Here is a 21,793-nt window from a genome sequence, read left to right on the forward strand (position 1 = left end):
CTTGCCTGCCTGTGAGGGCCAGGGGGACTGGCAGACGGCAGCTCCGGCAAGCAACAGGCAAGAAACAGGAAATGGCCTTGCAGTCGTGGGCCTTGGATGGAGTGGGCCAGCTCCGCCTGCTGGCTACCAATCAGGGGGTTAAGGGTATTGCCGGCCAATCAGCTGCAGCATGTGGCTGATGTGGGCCTGGTTAGGCTCTCTGGTGAGCAACAAAGGGACAGGCGGCCATCTTTGAATGTGGTGGGCCGTGATGTACCTGGGTGGGGGACAGGTGCAAAAATAGCGATTCCCGCTATTTCAGGCACGGCAGCCTGTTTCCATCTCTGAGCGTCGGTGCAGCTTCATTTATGGAGGCTCCGGCGCTCGTGGGATGGATTCGCCGTGTGTGGGCGCTCAGGCCAGCGCGTTGCTGTGAAAATTCGGCGCAGGTCGAGCGGCCTGAAGGAAAGGTGCCCCCTGCTCCTGCAGTGGCTGGGCCTGGACAGGGAGCTCCTGCTCCTCGGTTGAAGGGGTCTTCACACTCTTGCGGTCCAGAACTATTGTCACCGAGGTGCCCCGCAAGCCTCTTCCTTGCAGCATGCCAACGCTCCGTTGTCGACGAGCACCGCTCGGATCGAAGCTGCTGCCTCATCTACGCTGTTCTACCCCGTTCACTGTCAGACTGTCGATTCCCGACGCCGAACGCCGAGTTCCTCTACGCCTCTCGACGCCTCTCAACGATCCGTGGCTCCTGCTTTAAAGGGAGTCACTCAAGCAGGATCTGTCGACGCCTCTTTGAAGAACTCTACTCCACAAAGGTACATTGGGGGGGGGGGGGGTAAAAACATTATAGAAGGAAATAAGACTTATAGAACAATATATGAACTGGGCTTGTGTTATATCTTTATTTTACAGGTTGCCCAGGTGGGGGGATTTCCACACAGAACTGTGTCTAGTGTTAGGGGCCAGTATTCTGCCTATTGTTTCAACCATCTTGCTTTCCTTCCTCTCTATTGCTGGTTTCACTATTATTGATCTGTGTGACATTGTTACAGTTTTGTTGATGCACTTTAATGAGATCTAATACAAAGGGTGGTACCACTTTAGAATTGTATATATTTGCCATTGTTGATTTTCCTGAGTACAAAGTGAGTTATTGTGATAAGTGTACATAACCTTGAATATTGATTATATAAAGACTGTGTTCTAACCAAAACTGTGTGTGGACATTCCTTTGTGGGGGCTTGGGGCACACTGTACTTAAGAACCAGCCTGCATCACCTCTTGAGAAGCTAGGCCTTGATTACTCGACCACGTTTACCAATAATAGAGAATCTTGGCTGGGATCCTCTGTGCCTCTCCTCTACCATATAGAGAGCAGAAGTACAGACCCCCCTACCAGTCTTTACAAAGGGTTCCATGGGAGTACACATTTTTAAACTGCAGATCTTGTGGGCTGCAAAATCCTTCCACCATAATTCCACCATGGCACGCATTGATTACAGTGAGGAATCATGGGAGTTGTAGTAAGATAAGTAAGATCTGCAAGGCAATATGTTGCAGATCCCTGCTCTGGGCTTAGTTACCGCCTAATTTTAAACACATTTCATACTTTTAAATGCATTCCATTTCTGTCATAAGCACCACAAACAATCATTGTGAGAGTGGCTGGCCAATCTTAGACACAGCTGGGATCAGGGATGCGGGCAAAACCCCCTAAGGAGTTAATTTACACTTCTCTAACTTCAACAGTTAAAGCATCTTATTGACCAAACATGTTGGGAAGATCATTATGCACATTTTGCCCACAGAAAATATAAACGAGAATAAAAAGGTATGCACTTGCTCCTTTGATGCTATATATATATATATATATATATATATATATATATATATATATATATATATATATATATATATATATATATATATTAATTTACCTACAACAACAAAAACAGAGCAATAGAGAACCAATACCAATAGTGTTGGCAGCATGTCAGGCCGCACAAACTAGTACAGTGTAAAGTCTCCTAAAACAGGGTGACTTTCCTCTTGAGATCACAGCGTCTCAGGTCGGAAAGGGGGAGGAGCTGGTTGGTGCAGTGCTCACTCCTATGCTGCAAGGAAAACACACAAAGAAATGGTCGTCACCCACAATAAGACTAAATTACTACCACACAAACTTATCAATAGAAGATCGCGATGTTCACACAATCCATGAGAAAACAACAAAATACAATACCAAGTTACTAGTCGGGAAGTCAATCTGAAAGCAGAAGACAGGCGAAACTAAGTCACAAAGAAACAGGACTTCAGGGGAGTTTGACAGTGCCAGGAAGGATTATTCAGAAGCAGGTCCTAGACGGAAATCAGGTCATGAAGCAAGAGAAACAAAAAGGCTTGAAAAAGCCGGAACGCAAGATTCAAGAGCTGGTCTCGGAATGAACATGGGTTAGGAAGCGATGAGGTTTTTAGCGCAATATTTACCTGTGGTTTAAAATGGTACACAAATTCATAGTGCTCTATTGACTGCTTGGTGACTGCGAACGTGTTGTACACACCATACCCAACAACCCCAGTTTATACGAAATAAAAACACACTCTCTACAGAAGACCACCCTGCCTTTCCATCACACTCATCAAATGGGGTGAAAGTAGGGAAAGATCCTTTTGTGAAGCTTAACCACAGCACATTGGAAGACCAGTGGGTGACTGTATATGGTGTTCTAGTCTCTAGAGGAGTATGCACACGTTAAGTAATTGTGTATGGTAAAACAAGTGAGAAACTGAGTAATTAGCCCTCAGACACCCATCAATCTCCCACACCCATTCCCACCCACCTCCCTCAACTCCCCACACCCATGCCATCCCACTTCACGCATGCCCTCCCACCTCCCTCAAACCAGCACCAAACTATTTTAAGAAATTACAAATTGAAACATAGATTTTGAAAATCAAACTAAGATTACTGCGAGCAACCAGTAGATTACAGATATATTTAGAAATGCATTAATTAAAATACTGCAGAGGCCTAGTGTAGTGGTGAGCCCTGGTCTGTGGTGTTGGATGTAGAGGAGACGATGCCCGGTTCTACCTGCAAGGGGAAAAACAGCTGCAAATATTTTTCTGCGGACCAGCTGTCCAGGGGAGTGCAAGCAGCAAATTTACTGCCCCATTAGTCAGGTTGGATAGATGCAAACTGCATGGGCCTAATCTAGTGGCAATCCCTGGTCTACTGTGTTGGGTGTAGAGAAGACGATTCCCGAGTCCACCTGCAAAAAGACAGATGCAGAGATTTTGCCGTCAACCAACTGCCCAGGGGAGCGCAAAGTGGGAGAACTCTCTGCCCATCAGGCACTCCGAGGGGCAGGTTGGATAGATGCAAACTGCATGGGCCTAATCTAGTGGCAATCCCTGGTCTACTGTGTTGGGTGTAGAGAAGACGATGCCTGGGTCCACCTGCAAAAAAAAGATGAATGCAGAGATTTTGCCGTCAACCAGCTGCCCAGGGGAGCGCAAGGCGGGAGAACTCACTGCCCGTCAGGTGCTCCGATGGGCAGGTTGGATAGACGCAAACTGCATGGGCCTAATCTAGTGGCGATCCCTGGTCTACTGTGTTGGGTGTAGAGAAGACGATGCCCGGATCCACCTGCAAAAAAAAGACGGATGCAGAGATTTTGCCGTCAACCAGCTGCCCAGGGGAGCGCAACGTGGGAGAACTCTCTGCCCATCAGGCACTCCGATGGGCAGGTTGGATAGACGCAAACTGCATGCCCTAATATAGTGGCAATCCCTGGTCTACTGTGTTGGGTGTAGAGAAGACGATGCCCGGATCCACCTGCAAAAAAAAGACGGATGCAGAGATTTTGCCATCAACCAGCTGCCCAGGGGAGCGCAAGGTGGGAGAACTCACTGCCCGTCAGGTGCTCCGATGGGCAGGTTGGATAGACGCAAACTGCATGGGCCTAATCTAGTGGCGATCCCTGGTCTACTGTGTTGGGTGTAGAGAAGACGATGCCCGGATCCACCTGCAAAAAAAAGATGGATGCAGAGATTTTGCCATCAACCAGCTGCCCAGGGGAGCGCAAGGTGGGAGAACTCTCTGCCCGTCAGGTGCTCCGATGGGCAGGTTGGATAGACACAAACTGCATGCCCTAATATAGTGGCAATCCCTGGTCTACTGTGTTGGGTGTAGAGAAGACGATGCCCGGATCCACCTGCAAAAAAAAGACGGATGCAGAGATTTTGCCATCAACCAGCTGCCCAGGGGAGCGCAAGGCGGGAGAACTCACTGCCCGTCAGGTGCTCCGATGGGCAGGTTGGATAGACGCAAACTGCATGGGCCTAATCTAGTGGCGATCCCTGGTCTACTGTGTTGGGTGTAGAGAAGACGATGCCCGGATCCACCTGCAAAAAAAAGACGGATGCAGAGATTTTGCCATCAACCAGCTGCCCAGGGGAGCGCAAGGTGGGAGAACTCTCTGCCCGTCAGGTGCTCCGATGGGCAGGTTGGATAGACACAAACTGCATGCCCTAATATAGTGGCAAACCCTGGTCTACTGTGTTGGGTGTAGAGAAGACAATGCCCGGATCCACCTGCAAAAAAAAGACGGATGCAGAGATTTTGCCATCAACCAGCTGCCCAGGGGAGCGCAAGGTGGGAGAACTCTCTGCCCGTCAGGTGCTCCGATGGGCAGGTTGGATAGACACAAACTGCATGGCCTAATATAGTGGCAATCCCTGGTCTACTGTGTTGGGTGTAGAGAAGACGATGCCTGGGTCCACCTGCAAAAAAAAGATGAATGCAAAGATTTTGCCGTCAACCAGCTGCCTAGGGGAGCGCAAGGCGGGAGAACTCACTGCCCGTCAGGTGCTCCGATGGGCAGGTTGGATAGACGCAAACTGCATGGGCCTAATCTAGTGGCAATCCCTGGTCTACTGTGTTGGGTGTAGAGAAGACGATGCCTGGGTCCACCTGCAAAAAAAAGATGGATGCAGAGATTTTGCCGTCAACCAGCTGCCCAGGGGAGCGCAACGTGGGAGAACTCTCTGCCCATCAGGCACTCCGATGGGCAGGTTGGATAGACGCAAACTGCATGCCCTAATATAGTGGCAATCCCTGGTCTACTGTGTTGGGTGTAGAGAAGACGATGCCCGGATCCACCTGCAAAAAAAAGACGGATGCAGAGATTTTGCCATCAACCAGCTGCCCAGGGGAGCGCAAGGTGGGAGAACTCACTGCCCGTCAGGTGCTCCGATGGGCAGGTTGGATAGACGCAAACTGCATGGGCCTAATCTAGTGGCGATCCCTGGTCTACTGTGTTGGGTGTAGAGAAGACGATGCCCGGATCCACCTGCAAAAAAAAGATGGATGCAGAGATTTTGCCATCAACCAGCTGCCCAGGGGAGCGCAAGGTGGGAGAACTCTCTGCCCGTCAGGTGCTCCGATGGGCAGGTTGGATAGACACAAACTGCATGCCCTAATATAGTGGCAATCCCTGGTCTACTGTGTTGGGTGTAGAGAAGACGATGCCCGGATCCACCTGCAAAAAAAAGACGGATGCAGAGATTTTGCCATCAACCAGCTGCCCAGGGGAGCGCAAGGCGGGAGAACTCACTGCCCGTCAGGTGCTCCGATGGGCAGGTTGGATAGACGCAAACTGCATGGGCCTAATCTAGTGGCGATCCCTGGTCTACTGTGTTGGGTGTAGAGAAGACGATGCCCGGATCCACCTGCAAAAAAAAGACGGATGCAGAGATTTTGCCATCAACCAGCTGCCCAGGGGAGCGCAAGGTGGGAGAACTCTCTGCCCGTCAGGTGCTCCGATGGGCAGGTTGGATAGACACAAACTGCATGCCCTAATATAGTGGCAAACCCTGGTCTACTGTGTTGGGTGTAGAGAAGACGATGCCCGGATCCACCTGCAAAAAAAAGACGGATGCAGAGATTTTGCCATCAACCAGCTGCCCAGGGGAGCGCAAGGTGGGAGAACTCTCTGCCCGTCAGGTGCTCCGATGGGCAGGTTGGATAGACACAAACTGCATGGCCTAATATAGTGGCAATCCCTGGTCTACTGTGTTGGGTGTAGAGAAGACGATGCCTGGGTCCACCTGCAAAAAAAAGATGAATGCAAAGATTTTGCCGTCAACCAGCTGCCTAGGGGAGCGCAAGGCGGGAGAACTCACTGCCCGTCAGGTGCTCCGATGGGCAGGTTGGATAGACGCAAACTGCATGGGCCTAATCTAGTGGCAATCCCTGGTCTACTGTGTTGGGTGTAGAGAAGACGATGCCTGGGTCCACCTGCAAAAAAAAGATGGATGCAGAGATTTTGCCGTCAACCAGCTGCCCAGGGGAGCGCAACGTGGGAGAACTCTCTGCCCATCAGGCACTCCGATGGGCAGGTTGGATAGACGCAAACTGCATGCCCTAATATAGTGGCAATCCCTGGTCTACTGTGTTGGGTGTAGAGAAGACGATGCCCGGATCCACCTGCAAAAAAAAGACGGATGCAGAGATTTTGCCATCAACCAGCTGCCCAGGGGAGCGCAAGGTGGGAGAACTCTCTGCCCGTCAGTTGCTCCGATGGGCAGGTTGGATAGACACAAACTGCATGGGCCTAATCTAGTGGCAATCCCCGGTCTACTGTGTTGGGTGTAGAGAAGACAATGCCCGAGTCCACCTGAAAATAAAAGACGGTTGCAGAGATTTTGCCATCAACCAGATGCCCAGGGGAATGCAAGTGGGGAGAAGTCACTGTGCCATCAGGCGCTCCAATGGGCAGGATGGATAGATGCAAACGGCATGGTCCTACTCTAGTGGCAAGCCCTCATGTAAATGATAATTTTACAACGAGCAGACAAACCGGAGAACATTCATCACATTCATAGAGCAAGAAGAGTGCAGGTAATAAACTCGGATTCCCAGTAAGTATACCATGCTGCATCAAAAGTCACCACATGGTGCCCACAACATAGGTATACCCATCTAGTCACCGACTTACCTGGGAGTTGATTTCAATGCTCTTCAACTCTTGCCTGCAAATTGATCTGGTTGTGTGCATAGACATCCGCAGCCACCGTTCTCGGTGAAGTAATTCCATAAACATAGAGAGAAGAAAAGTCAGTCTTACAAGAGTGGCACAATCCCTCCCCCCACCCACTTCAGTTGATTTCAGTTATCCACACTCAGCAGGCTAACAGTTCAACCAATTGCATATACACCAACAAGGAGTCCTCACTATTCCCAAACCCTCACTTCACCCCAAACAATTGACGCACCTTCAAATCTCCAATTACCTTTCACTACACACAGCTAAAGGCCACCAATCACTTGGTAATTTTATACCTTCCAGTACACGATTAAACTTGGCAGACTTAACTTGGAGAAGGATAGATGGTGGAGGCACAAGCATATTGCAAAGTGTCAAGTATACACTTGATGGAAGACAGTGGAAATGGGGCGTGCAAAAGGTTCCCTTGAGTACCTATAGCTTTCATAATCAAGTGAAAAAAACCAACATACACTTTCTGGGGCTGGTAGCCTGAAAGTAGCAGCATATTTGTTATTGTATGATATCATATGGCATTTATAACACGCCTATACATAAGTGTTTAAAGGTGTGAAAGTGTGCAAAGTGTATATACACCGATTGCCCTCAGACATCAAAACAACTCTACCCTGTAAGATATTCGCAGTCTAATAAGCTGACACTTTAAGACCAATCCAGTAATGAGAATTGTTGTGGATGGAGTGAGAGGAGCAGCCTTGGCACAGGTAATAAGCCACGACCACCTCTAAGTATTTTTAAGACCTAGGCACATTCATCCTTCTTAGAACCGCAAGATAAATGCAACAAAAATAGAAATATCCCACGATCCGTAGCATGCCATGTATTGATCAAATAAAGCATGGGTATTCCCAGAAGATCCTCTAGTCCACCCGTTTAATTTAGTAACAGGATGCCAGCATTTAGGTTGCAAGCTGCTAGCCAGCCATAAAAAGGTAAATTGCTTCCTTCATCAACACCGTTACAGTAAGTGCTCGGTAGCCTAATTTGAATGAGCACAATCAGTGTTTTACCCATGCAATGTCCTTGATGCTGCTAACCTTTAGGTACATAACCCACCCCGCCAAATGAAAACATGGGTGGGTGCCACCATTCTAAGCCCTGTTACTGCTGAGGTTGAAGTCCTGTGAGTTGGCTCAAATATTAGCATCCCCTCACACATGACCCCTACTCCAGGGTCACTCGCAATGTCTCCACGACACAACTGGCTGGTGCAGTGTACAGATGTTCCTTATCTGGAAGAGTTGATGACTGCCCAACGGGACGCAGGCAATCCCAGTGAGGACGATCTGTGAACCCCAACCATGTAATGACATAAAGTTTGAGTGGTTGACAACGTCCAATATTGGGAGAGGTTGAGCAAAGGCAATCCTTTGCTTTATGTTTTTAGTCTGCCTTCCTAAAAGGGATGGTATACCCAAACATGAGTTGACTGCACACTGCGCCACAGGCAACCAAATGCTGCACCCATAAATACAGTTGTAACACTCAACTTGAAAAACATGAGGAATCAAACACTCGATCTCAGGTTTCAAACCTGCAAGGTTGAAGGTCAAATCATTCTTACAAACTCCACAAAGAATGCCCGCAGCACTACATTCATGCACTGGTTACACTCAGCTCTGCCTAAAACATGTTATGTTATGTTAACGGTACTTATATAGCGCACCGTCACCAACGGAATTGGTCCCCAGGGACTCTGGAGGATCTGTAAATGAGAAGGTGGGATGGGTTAGTAAGGTGAAGAGGGAGTAGGATAGTGAGACGAGTGGTGTACTGTTGGCAGCTTCAACTCGGTAGACACCGGGTGCTGAGCTTTGGTGCAAGTATTGGATCGGTGTCAGTCCACGTGTGCTGTTGGTGCGACTTATGTGTTGTTGGAGTGTGGTGAAGTGCGTGCAGCTTGTTGTGCGAGAGATGGTTGTGTGAGTTTTTTTAAGTATGCAGAGAGTTTGAGTTTATATTGGTTAGTGGGTTATTTGACATTTAACCTGCAAGCATTCACAGTTCTGTCTAAGTGTAGCACCCGCTGACCTACACAATTCAGTCTGAGTGTGGCACTCACCAATCTTCACAATATTATTCAGGTACCGCACAGGCCAATGTTCACAACTCTATCCAAGTGTGGGACATGCTAACATTCTCATTTCCATTTAAGTGGTGTGCTTGGTAATCTTCATAATTCCGTCTAGGTGTGGCACTCGCCAACCTTCACAATATTATCTAGATGCGGCGCAGGGCGAAGTTAGGAAATCCGTCTAGGCCAATGTTCTCAATTCTAAGTGTGGCACATGCTAAGATTCAAGTTCCATCTAGGTGCGGCATCTAACATTCACAATCCTGTCTAGATGCGACGCAGGCTAATGTTCTCAATTCTAAGTGTCGCACATGTTAACATTCAAGTTCCATCTAAGTGTGCCATATGCTAACATTCACAATCCTGTCTAGATACGGCGCAGGCTAATGTTCTCAATTCTAAGTGTGGCACATGCTAACATTCACAATCCTGTCTAGATGCGACGCAGGCTAATGTTCTCAATTCTAAGTGTGGCACATGTTAGCATTCGAGTTCCATCTAGGTGTGGCATATGCTAACATTCGCAAACCTGTCTAGATGCGACGCAGGCCCAAGTTAGGAATTACGTTTAAGTGTTGCACATGCTAACATTTACAGTTTCTTCTAAGTATGTTGCTTGCTAATACTCATAATCCCAGCTAGATGTGAGGCAGAGCTAGGAATTCTGACTAAGTGCGGCGCATGCCGACATTCACATTTCTAACATTTCAATTGGAGTTCTATCAAGTGTGGTGTATGCTAAGCCTTCCTAATTCCATCCAAGTAGGCAGATGCCGACATATACAAACCTATCTAGATGCGACGCAGGCTAGCGTCCACAATTCCCTCCAGGTGTGACACTTGTTAATATTGACTAGTATGTTAGGATGCAGTGCAAGGCAACATTTCAAACACTGTCATGGTTGATATCCGGCTGGTGGTCACACAACTTTCTAAGTATGCATGGGCTTAGTCTATGGCAGTCTATGTTATGGGAAAGGTAAGGTAGAGTGGCGGGGGCTTTCTGGTGTAGAGTAATTGCTCTACACCCCCACCATGCCACACTTACAGTTTTTGTTGGTGTCTGTTAGCTGCTGGCTTCCTTGGCTTCCCCTGCAGACACTTCTTGGAGCCACCTCTGTCGCTGCCGCCCTTTGCCTTGGGACCCTTAGCCGCAAGGGCTGCCGGGCAGAGGGCTGCCCTGGGGTGTCCTTGATGAGGGTGCAGAGAGCCAATCAGGGCGCTTGGGAGGTGGGGAAAAGTGAGTCCACGAAGCAGGGAGGCCCGGCAAAGACCACGCTACGGCCTCGCACTACGTGCTTTTAGAAGCACTGGGCATTATTTTTTTTGTGCGCATGGGGTGGTGCACTCATGGTGTAACAATGGTACGCTAATGATCCAATATTGTGTACATGATGTGACACTGTTCTCATGAAGAGATGACGTTGTGCTTATGATATAGTGAGGAACATGAGAAAACAAACCCTGCATGCTGCAATCCAAACCGACCCTGACAAGGCCCAGTTCTTGGAAGTGAAACACTTCATGTAGGGTGCCACATGACTCTGTTAAAATAAAAATCCCAAACAATCATTTGGGGGTGCCTGCTCCCCCAAATGAAAACATGGGTGGGTGCCACCATTCAAAGCCTCGTAACTGCTGAGGTTGAAGTCCTCAGAGTGGGATCAAATACTAGCATTACCTCACAAATGCCCCTACACCAGGGTCACCAGTGAAGGCTACACGTCCGTAAAAATTCCCTAACACATGTCACTTGCTCAAGGACACACCCGAATGAAGGTGGATCAGGGAATGACATCCAAAAGCACAGTTTGTCCCACCCCCAATCACCCTAATGCATGCACCGGCCTACCTGGTGCATACCCCCCACCCACAGCAGGTCTCTGCTGCCACCTTCCACCCCACTCTCCATGGCACACTGCAGTCACCACACTGGTCTTTCGGGTACTCTCTTACCTGGCTGTACTTGGACTCCTGGTCCAGGGAGTCTTCTCAAGGCCATGGAGGTGCTGCAAGCGGCTCCTGCCCAGGGTGTTCCACTCATCCGGCTTTGGACTTAGATAGGGGGAATCCTTGTTCACTGCGGGAAGAGAGACAAGACAAAGGTAAGTGGTTTAGAGGATTGGGTGAAGCCTCTAAAATACCCCCCCAGAACTGCCATGTGATTTCAATAAGCCCCTGCACACTGCCACATGCTTTGGTCACCCACCCTTGCAGGTTTATCTAACCCTCGCTCTGTTGCATGCCTCTGAACTCATGCATGCATGCCCCCCAGTCAAGATTGCATGTCAGGAGAGTGATTAGAGGGGTAGGTGTAGGGGCTACAAGTCAGAACACAGCTAACTCCTGCAGCCACCCGGATTCAGTCATGACTGAGAGAGTTAATTGCTTTTAACATAAAGCTTCACCAGAATAGCCTCATTAGAATGTTTCAAGAAGTTAGATGCCCCTGCACAAGTAGGTTTGCCCCTCCTCCCACAGTCTCTGAGGTTAGCCCTGCTCCCAACATTTGAAGGGGTTACCTCCATCTCCCCTCCTGAAATGTTTTGCAGAACAAGTAGTACATGATTAAAAACTGCCGTGCAACAAGTTTTGGATTTGATGTGGTCGTGGCAGGGGATAACTCACAGAAAGGTGCCATGATTCAAGTGCTTAAAAATCGGCAAATCATTAACAAACCTACCTCACATTGATGAAAGGATGTCAGTGGCAGGATCCCAGCAGCCTCTATACAGTTACTTGGATGGGTCGCTGGTGTGATGCAGTTGAACTCCTAGGCAGCAAAAGGGACCATCTGAGAGAATCAGAAATCATATAATTGGCAATGCTGACAATACATTAGTCCCTTTCCCACCGCATTGTACTACTACACTAAGTGTTCTTCAAGCAATAACCCATTGTCATAACTGTTTTACAATCTTGAAAGAACACCTGGTTATAAACCACTCTCGTATGCTAGCCTAAAGGGTATTACAAACAAAAATGAAACAAACAAGCATTGGCAATGCCAACAGTTTGGGCTGTTGTGTAGGAATGGGAATGGCACATGCAAGGCACTGCAGTAGTGGAATTAACTGACCATTGATGGTAGCAGGTGCAAAATGGTGCAAGTACCAGGGCATCTAATGGCAGTGCCTGGCAAATGCATAATACTTATACACAAGCCAACATGTTGACTTTGACAATGCTTGTTTTTAACAGAACTTCAATGAAGGACAAGCTTAAGGGAGGTGGACCAGGGGTAGAAGGGACAGGTGACACAGATGGTAGAAAGATGGTGACATGGAGAGGAGGCGCAAATGACACAGAGAGAAGGGATATGACACTGAGGAGAAGGGAAAGTGAGAAAGAGGTTGAACATGGGGAGGAAAGGGACAGGTAACATGGGCAGGATGAGAGGCTGTGGCATAAGGGAAAAGGAACAGGGGACAAGAAGCTGAATATGTGGCAGGTGACAGGGGCAGAAGGGGCTGGTGACATGGGCAGAAGAGGCATGGGAAAACAGTGTGCTTGTGACATGGTGAGGAAGGGGCTGGCAAATAACATGGGGACATGGGCTTAGGCCATGAGTAGGGTGAAAGGCTGTTTGTAACGGCCGTGATGGAGCAGATGGCATGGGGGAAGGAAGGTAGGTTATAAGAGGGAGAAGGGGAAGGTGACAGGGAGGAGAAGGGGCAGGTGACAGAGGACGAAGCAGCAGAGGTGTATGGGAGAAGGGAATGGGCACATATCAATAGGAGAGCTGACACAGGTGAGAGAAAGGATGCTGGCATGAGAGAGAAGAGACTGGGAAAGAAGAAGCTGGAGTCATGGGGAGAAGGGATAGGTATCATGGGTGGGGGAGAAGCTGAGACACAGCGAAAAAAAGAGGTGACAGGAAAATGGAGAAGAAGTGGCAGGTGACAGGGGAATAAGGAGCTGATGACATGGGTGTGAGTGAAGGCTGACACATGGGAGAAAAGGCAGATGATACAGAGGGAGACAAGAGGGAAGAGGCAGGTGACAGGAAGAAGGGGTACAGGGAAAAAGGGATACAGGGAATAGGGGGAGGGTGACCTGGAGAAGGAGGGTCTGGTGACAAGGGGGGATGGGTAGATGACATTGTGAGGAGCAGCGAGGGGCTGATGGAGCGGTATAAGGGCGGTGAGGGGTGGACGGAGAGGAGCGGCGCCAAATGGGGGCTCGAGGGACTGATGGAGAGGTGTGGGGAAGCTTGGGACTGAAGGTGAGGTGCTGGGGCAAATGGTGACAGTCAGGATCTGATGGAGAGGTGCTGGGGCAGCTTGGGACTGAAGGAGAGGTGCTGGGTAGGTGGGGGCAGTCAGGGGCTGATGGACAGGCGCTAGGACAAATTAGGGAAGTCAGGGGCTGATGGAGAGGTGTGGGCAACGAGGGACTGAAAAAGAGGTGCTGGGGGAAATGGGGCAGTCAGGGGCTGATGGGGGGCAGCTTGGGACTGTAGGGGAGGTGCTGGGGCAAATGGTGGCAGTCAGAGGCTGATGCAGAGGTGCTGGGGCAAATGAGGGAAGTCAGGGGCTGATGGAGAGGTGTGGGGCAGTTTGTGACTGTAGAGAGGAGCTACGACAGGTGGGTGCAGCGAGGACCTGATGGGAAGCTGTGCGGCAGGTGTGGGCAGTGAACGGCTAATAGAAAAGTGTTAGGGCATGGGGAGGGCGGTAAGAGGCTTATAGGGAGGTGCAGGAGTAGGTAGACGGGCAGAGCATTGATTGGGGTATTAGAAACTCAGACAGGTTTGGGCCTTATTCACAGAAGTGTTTTATAGTGGTGCAATCCCATTGACAAATGCTTTGTGAATCAGGCCCATATGTGTTCTTAGAAATCATGGTAGCAGGGGCACGGTGGTTCTAGAAAGCAGCCTGCATTGCAGTGAGATATTAAGTGATACCAAGTAGTGTGCAAGTGAAAATAAACGAAAAGAAATCATGCTTCGCCAGTCGTTGCACAGATTTGCAGCATCCAGACAAACCAGCAGCACATCAATGCAGTCTTTATCTGTAGTGCGCCTTGTGTTGCTTTCTTTCCATGGGCCTGCTCACAGTGCACCACGTTTAGGTACGGGCCATTTTGACACACCGCTGTGTCCCCAAAGCCCCATTCGGCACGGCAACAGTGGGGCAACAAAAATCTTGCCCCAGCTCATTTGGCGCGACGGCTATTTTGGCGCAGCGGTCCAATACTGAAATTAGCGGCTGTTCCCAAATAGCCCTTGCACCAAATTAGACCCGTTTTGAAGAAAACAAATCAAATCCTAAGTGTGACACAAACATCAGCAGCACTTTCCGCTTTAGATATCGCAATGTGTTGTTAACTGGCAGCATCACAGTTTGTTCGAAGGAGAAAAGGGAACACGTGCACAAGCAAGCTCATCCCCGGGCAGGTGAAACTAACAACTTCCAACGTAAAATGCACAGATCTTCTCTGGCACACGTGTACTGTGCACTTGAAACGGACATCCCTGAATTTAAATGTGGGGTGCTATAAAAAAAACAGGGTAGTGACACTCACCGGGCAATGGATAAGAAACCCCCATAAACAGGGAGACACCCACACAACATAGAAGCGAGAACAGAGAGGACCTCAACATGTATTTCCGACATTTATTTTTTTAAACTGCAAAATACATGTCCCTTCCAAATACTACTGACCTCTCAAGTGCACTTGTATTGCACCCCTGCTCAGGAGGTTGTCAGGGTTTGCACTGGCAAAAACAGTCAAACATGGCGTGTGCCTAAATGTCCTGCTGCAGCCTGCACACGTTATTAGCAGAAGCTTTGAACGATGCAGTGGTCAGTTCCTGCCTTTCAGATTGAAAAGCAAAGTTCACATGGATCAAATGAAAAAGCTGCAAATGCTGCAGTCTGGGAAGTGAAATCGGCGAGAAAATAACTCAGATATCAATTCTCAGACAGCATTTGCAGAATCGATGAAAGCGTGAAATCACTTGCCGTTGATGACATTATAAATGAATAAGTAATCTCACTTACCTAAACATGTAAAATAACGAGATGGCAGTACACACGCAGCAAAAACAATAACGGCTCCAGTCTTAGTCTGTGCACGTGCAGGAAAGCAGGCCTGAAAGGGAGGGGCTGGGGTGCGGCTGTGAAAGGGCAAAACTATCTCTGGCCCGTTTCGGGGGGAACAAAAAAAAAAAAAAGAGGACTGCGAAGCCAACAAGGGTTTTCGTTGTTGTCATTAGTTTCACAGAACATGTACATTTTTTTCTGAGTGAGTCTGTGGTTTTGCAGTTGTGGAGCTGCAATAGCCCTGACCTGCAGGGACACATTTAAAATTGACACAAATGGTAGCGTCCACAGGGACCTGGAGGAGTGCTGGAACAATTGTACCTCCCACTCCCAAATACAGAATATTAATCAAAGGGGCGTGTATTTGTATTTGAGGGTCACACATTGGTTTAGGAGACGAGGAAACTGTAAAATACAACTCCCACTGAAGGGTGGTGCTTCTCTCTAATCACGGCAGAAGCAGCTCGAATGAGGCGCCCTTTGCACCTGCATTTCCCTCCCCCAATTACATATTATGTGAAATTGTGGTAGAGGGTGGGGTTATAAAGTATGCTGAACTGCTCTGCATTGGATAGGAGAGATGGGGAAAACAGAAATCTCCTCCCATTTGGAGATGAAACATTCGGCCGACGCTATCGGCCCAGCACTTAGATTAGCATGCCTGGGCCGATAGAAACGGCCCGTGGCACTTATAAGGTTAAGGAATATCTTGATTCCAACCTCAGCAATGGACTGATAAGAAGTTCGAAATCATCAGGTGGAGCATCTTTGTTTTTTGTAGCCAAGAAGGGTACCAAGGAACTCCGTCCCTGTATAGATTACCGTGGATTGAACAGTATTACTGTTCGGGACAGATATCCTATGCCTCTTATCAGGGATATCCTAGAGGCTGTTAAGGACTCACAAATCTTCACTAAGATTGACTTACGAGGAGCCTATCATTTGCTAAGGATACGTCATGGCGATGAATGGAAGACCGCCTTTCGGACACCGTTGGGGTTGTTCGAGTATTGCGTAATGCCCTTTGGTCTTGTTAATGCCCCAGCGGTGTTCCAGAGATTCATGGACCGGATATTATCAGACTTACTCAACATATCTGTTGTAGTGTATCTAGATGATATCCTGGTATTCTCCAGCTCACTACATGAACACCGTACCCAGGTTAAAGAGGTTCTTCGCAGGCTAAGAAAGAACGCTCTGTTCGCCAAACCTGAGAAGTGTTCATTTGAGGTTTCAGAAATAGCTTATCTTGGTTTCATACTCTCGTCTACAGGCATACGGATGGATCCAGATAAAGTTAAGGCCATTCTCAGATGGCCTGATCTATCATCCGTCAAGGAGGTACAGCGCTTTCTCGGGCTGGCGAATTTCTATCGCCGCTTTATACCCCATTTCTCTGAGATGGTGTTACCTCTTACCTCACTCCTTAAGAAGGGAGTACTTTTTTCCTGGAATCCAGCAGCCCAGAAGGCATTTTCCACACTAAAGGAATTGTTTACTACAGCACCTGTTCTAATACAACCTGACCAGTCGAAGCCTTTTATTGTTGAGACTGATGCCTCCGGCGGTGCTCTGGGAGCTGTACTTTTACAGCAAGACAAGGAAGGACAGGAACACCCTATCGCATATTATTCACGAACACTTACCATCAGTGAGCGAAATTATTCTGTGCTCGAACGAGAGTTGTTGGCCATGAGAATGGCTTGCAAAGAGTGGAGACATCTCTTACAAGGAGCAACCAATCCATTCCTCATACGTACCGACCATAGAAACCTAAAAGTCCTTCAGCAGATGGAATGCCATAACTCACGTCATGCTCGCTGGGCCTATTACTTCTCGACTTTTGATTTTCAGATTACCTACATACCAGGTACGTTAAACGGAGTAGCGGATGCTCTTTCCAGAAGCTGGCCCGAACCCGGACAGGAGAAGACTGGGTTGGTCAATGTAGAGAAGTTGTTACCCAAACAACGATTCATAGCCATGATCAATCTTTATCTCCAAAAGATACAGGAAGGATATAAACATTGCACTAAACAGACACCTATCTCCAAGGATCTACAAGAGAGAAAAGGACTATGGTTCTACAAATCAGCTCTTTTTCTACCCACTCCGGAGCTTCAACAACAAGCACTCAGTTTATGTCATGACCTCCCTCTGGCTGGACATAGAGGCCAAAAGGCCACACATGAGCTAATCACACAAAGTTTTTGGTGGCCTTCAGTTAATTCTGACGTCAAGTCATATGTCCGGTCTTGTTCAATTTGTGCCAGCGCTAAGGTATCTAGGCAGAAACCCATCGGGTTACTACAACAACCTGAGCTTCCCACTCGCCCCTGGGAAAACATCTCTATGGATTTCATTGTGGATCTGCCTTCCTCTCAGGGAAAGACAGCAATAATGGTAACAATTGATTCGTTTTCTAAACAAGCACATTTTACTTCTCTGAAAGGAGTACCTTCAGCAGCAGATACTGCTTCGGTGTTTCTTAGAGACATAGTAAGACTACATGGACTACCTCGAGTGATCATCTCCGATAGGGGCGTACAGTTCACTTCAAGGTTCTGGTCCTTACTTTGTAAGGAGTTAGGAATTCATAGAGCCATGTCGTCGGGTTATCACCCGCAGTCAAATGGACAGACGGAGAGGCTCAATGCCACTCTCGAAGAGTATCTCCGTTGTTTCTGCAATAAAGAACAGGACGATTGGGATTCCTTGATCCCCATGGCAGAATTTGTCTACAATAATACTTTCCACACATCTATCGGTATGAGTCCATTTTTATGTACTTACGGCTATCACCCTCACTCCTTCCCCAAGATCGGCCTTAACGAAACCAAGGCGCCATCTGTAGACAAGACACTGGCTGAGATTAAACAATTACATGCCTCTGCCCTACATACCTTGGAAGAGAGCAGAAGGAACTCCAAGAAGTACGCGGACATGAAAAGAAGACCAGTTCCTCAGTGGGGTCCAGGTTCACTAGTCTGGCTATCCACCAGGTACTTACCCAGATGGGCAAGGCTAGGCAAATTTACCCCAAGATACATCGGTCCTTTTAGGATAGAGACTAAGATCAATCCTGTGGCATACAAACTCAAGCTACCTGCTCGTTTCAGTAGAATACACCCGGTATTCCACACTTCCTTGTTAAAGGAACATATCGAGGATCCTTTTCACAGAAAAACCAGGAAGAAAGAGATCAAGATGTCCCCGATACCTGAAGAATATGAGGTAGCCAGATTAATGGATTCACGTTACAAACAAGGAACATTACAATACCTAGTTCATTGGAAGGGTTACCCAGATTCTGAAAGAACTTGGGAGCCTAGATCGCATCTACATGCCTCAGAACTAATCAAGAAGTTCCACAGATTGTATCCCGGTAAACCGGGAGGGACCCGGCATCGAAGGGGGCATACTGTTATGCACCGGCCATGGAAGTTATGGTATCGGTGGAGACACACCTAAAGTGAATGCCTTCAATTCCCAGTTAACGGTCTAGCCTTCTACCAAGATGGCGTCCGGAACGTATATACGCATCACGCACAGTAACAACGGTGCGTTGTATCATCGTTATTCTCAACTTTGTTCATTGCCCTTGCTCGTTGATATTCTGTTTCGCAGAAAGACCTTACCCCTTCCTTCTTACCTTGGACGTTTTCTACTCTTTTGTTTTCACTCGCGGTGTATTCCTCTAGTGTATATCCAGCAGCGGGTTCTACTGGTAAGTTCACGGGAGTTTCTTTTCTTTTTCTCTTCGGTTTTCTGTCCCTACGCTGGTAGTCATCTATCTTTATTGTTCTGCTTACCTATCTTCCCTATATCTTCTTAATTTACTTCTTCTACCTTTCCGAGTATTTTCAGCACTCCCTTTCCACTGTTCTCTCTCTCTCCACGGCAATCATACTTCTGTGCCGGAGCTCTCGTTACCGTAATTTCCCACAGAGCTGCTAGTCCCACGTATCTTCTGCCTTCTACGGTGCCTTCGTAGTACTCTCCGAACATTACCTGATCTCCTGCGGTGCCTTCTGGATCGCAATACTCTCCGAACCTTACCTGATTTCCTGCGGCGCCTTCTGGATCGCAAAACTCTCCGAACATTACCTGATCTCCTGCGGTGCCTTCTGGAACTTGTAGTTTCTACAAACTACAGTCCGGTTTTTGCCCTTGACTTATGTAAAAGAGTTCATTCTACTTACAACTAAGGATCCTTTGTTCAGCATAGTGGAAATCACAATTGGTGGATCTAATACCCTTTCCGACAGAAGAAAAGATCTGCTACACAGGGTTTTTTGCCTAAACGGCTTTTTCCCTGGAGTTTTGGGACTGGCTCCTGGGAGATCACCGGATTTGGTTCCCATCCGGTCAAGGTGGCCTCCGAGGAGCCACGTCCTTATTTACGTCAAAAGAAGACCAAGAAGAAGACTGCATCAAGGAAACATCGAAGAAGACAGGGTTGGTCGTCTTCTACAGGCTCCCCTGGAGGTTCAGGTGAGGAGGAGTTGGGCATAAAGAAAGGGGAAGTTGTTAGTTTTGACACATTGTCCGGTGAGTGCACATGCATGTGTGTGTCATCCATGTGCATGGTGTGTGTGTGAGGGCTTCTGATTGAGTGCCAGGTGAGGGTGTGTGTGCCTGAGTGGTTTGGGTCACCCATGTGCTTCATGCAATACATTCTGCGCACCAGGATATGGGTATTGCAGTATCCCTTCTGGCAACAGTAGACATTCAGCCCAACCTCATGCCAGTTGCCCTTGAAGTGTCATCTTGCCACAACATAGTTGCGTAATATTCTGTGTTCATTCAGGCTGATTGTTAGCATTCCACCATTTTCACTAGGCATTTGTCAGTCCTATTGTCACATGTGTGACATGGCTACGGTACATGCCATCTGTGTGATGGCATGTGTCATGTATGTGTATTGGACATGCCAATCACAGGCCAATGTGTGATGGCACTGCTAGCCAGATTGCAGCAAATGTGTTGGTCTTCCATCTTGATGTCATCATGTGTGCCATTTGCCTCCCCTTCATACGCAGTGACGGTGCATGCATGGGAGGGTTATAGTAATGTGGCACATGTGTCAATGAAGTACTGTTTCTGTTGCTTCTCAGCCCTAATTGTGTGCCATGGTGCTAAGGCCTGTTCCCATTTCTTTTCTTTCATGTCTTTGCAGGGGATGACGCACATGATACTGCTGGGGTTGTGGAGATGGTGCAGACCCAGGAGGGGTCTCAGGCCCAACCGGGCACCAGTGAGGGACGTGGTGTGGTGGTGGGTGAGAACCCACACTTGCTGCAGACCATTATCTCAAAGGGTGTCTCTGGGTGCACCTCCCCCGAGCTCTATTCAGGTGTCGATTCGGATGATGAGACCTATGTGCGGTCGCAGGTAAGTGTTTCTGGGAGGGATTCTGTACTGTCCAACCCACCTGCACCAGGGGTAGAACCCTCAATGGGGATGTCAGTGTTGGTAGGTCCGCCTTTGGTGGTTACGGATGCAGGGTCACACTCCGCAACATCTGATCCTGTTCCTGGGCCAGCAGATCAGAGGGGGAATGCAGTCCTGCAGCCTCAGGCAGTGCCGGCACAGCAAGGCGCAGTTCGCCTTGCCCCAGACAGGTGTGGTGCCCGCCGACGCGGTGGCCGTACGCCACCTGGCAATACCGCATGGGAGCAATCCATATACGGTATGGCAAACCAACAGGCAGCATCATCTGAGATGATGGCTCAGGCCATGGATAGGGTGGCCACTTCCATTGTCCCCCAAGAAAGGCTGATGGAACAACTACAGCAGGCAACAGACTCCATTTGCCAGTCACACAGGGAGGACATGTTGGTGTCCAACAGGGACAGACGGGCGGCACTGGAGACTCTGCGGGAAGCCATTTCTATTGCGTCCCAGGGCCACAGGGAAGCCCTGAGGGTGGAACTCCGTCAGCTCAGGGTGACTCTTGTTGAGCTTGAGGCTTCAACTGACACGAGGACAGAACAGCAGCTGGAGCGGCTCACACGTACGCTCTCAGCTGAGATGCAGGCAACTAGGGAGGAGGTCCGGGCATCCCGTGAGTTGTTGCATGGGGACCTCCGCACGATTATCCTCCAGAACAAGACCTTCCACACCCGCATGCTTGCTGCCATGGAGGACCAGACTAGGGCTTTGCATGGGCTGCCTCCCATAGTGCCACCACCTCCTGATGCAGCTGCAGAGGGTGAGGAGAGCAACAGCAGCAAATCTCTCACAATAGTGTAGCCGTGCAGGCCATGAGCCCATGGAGGTGTTTTTTTTTCCGCAAGATCCACACAGGTGGGTTTTGGTGTGCACCCTGTCCTCGGACCTCCTGGGTGGCCTCCCCCATCCCCCCTGGCCCATTCATGGCCATTTTTGATTTTTGATTTTTTTGACAGTGTGTTGCCTTGTGTGGCTCCCGTGGGCATACACTGTATTGTGGCTGGGCACATGCAGGCTTGTCCTGAATTTGGGTTAGATGCTTGGGTTTGTGTGACACACACCCCTCCTGCTTCCCGTTTCCATGGGCTTGCAAAGGGTGTGCCCAAGTGACATTGACTTACACAGTGACGTTGGACTCCCATTTGATGTGTGGGCAGTCTGTAGTCAAT

This window comes from Ambystoma mexicanum, chromosome 14 (genome assembly GCF_040938575.1).
Source record: "Ambystoma mexicanum isolate Mex_15411 chromosome 14, UKY_AmexF1_1, whole genome shotgun sequence".
NCBI classification, from domain to species: domain Eukaryota; kingdom Metazoa; phylum Chordata; class Amphibia; order Caudata; family Ambystomatidae; genus Ambystoma; species Ambystoma mexicanum.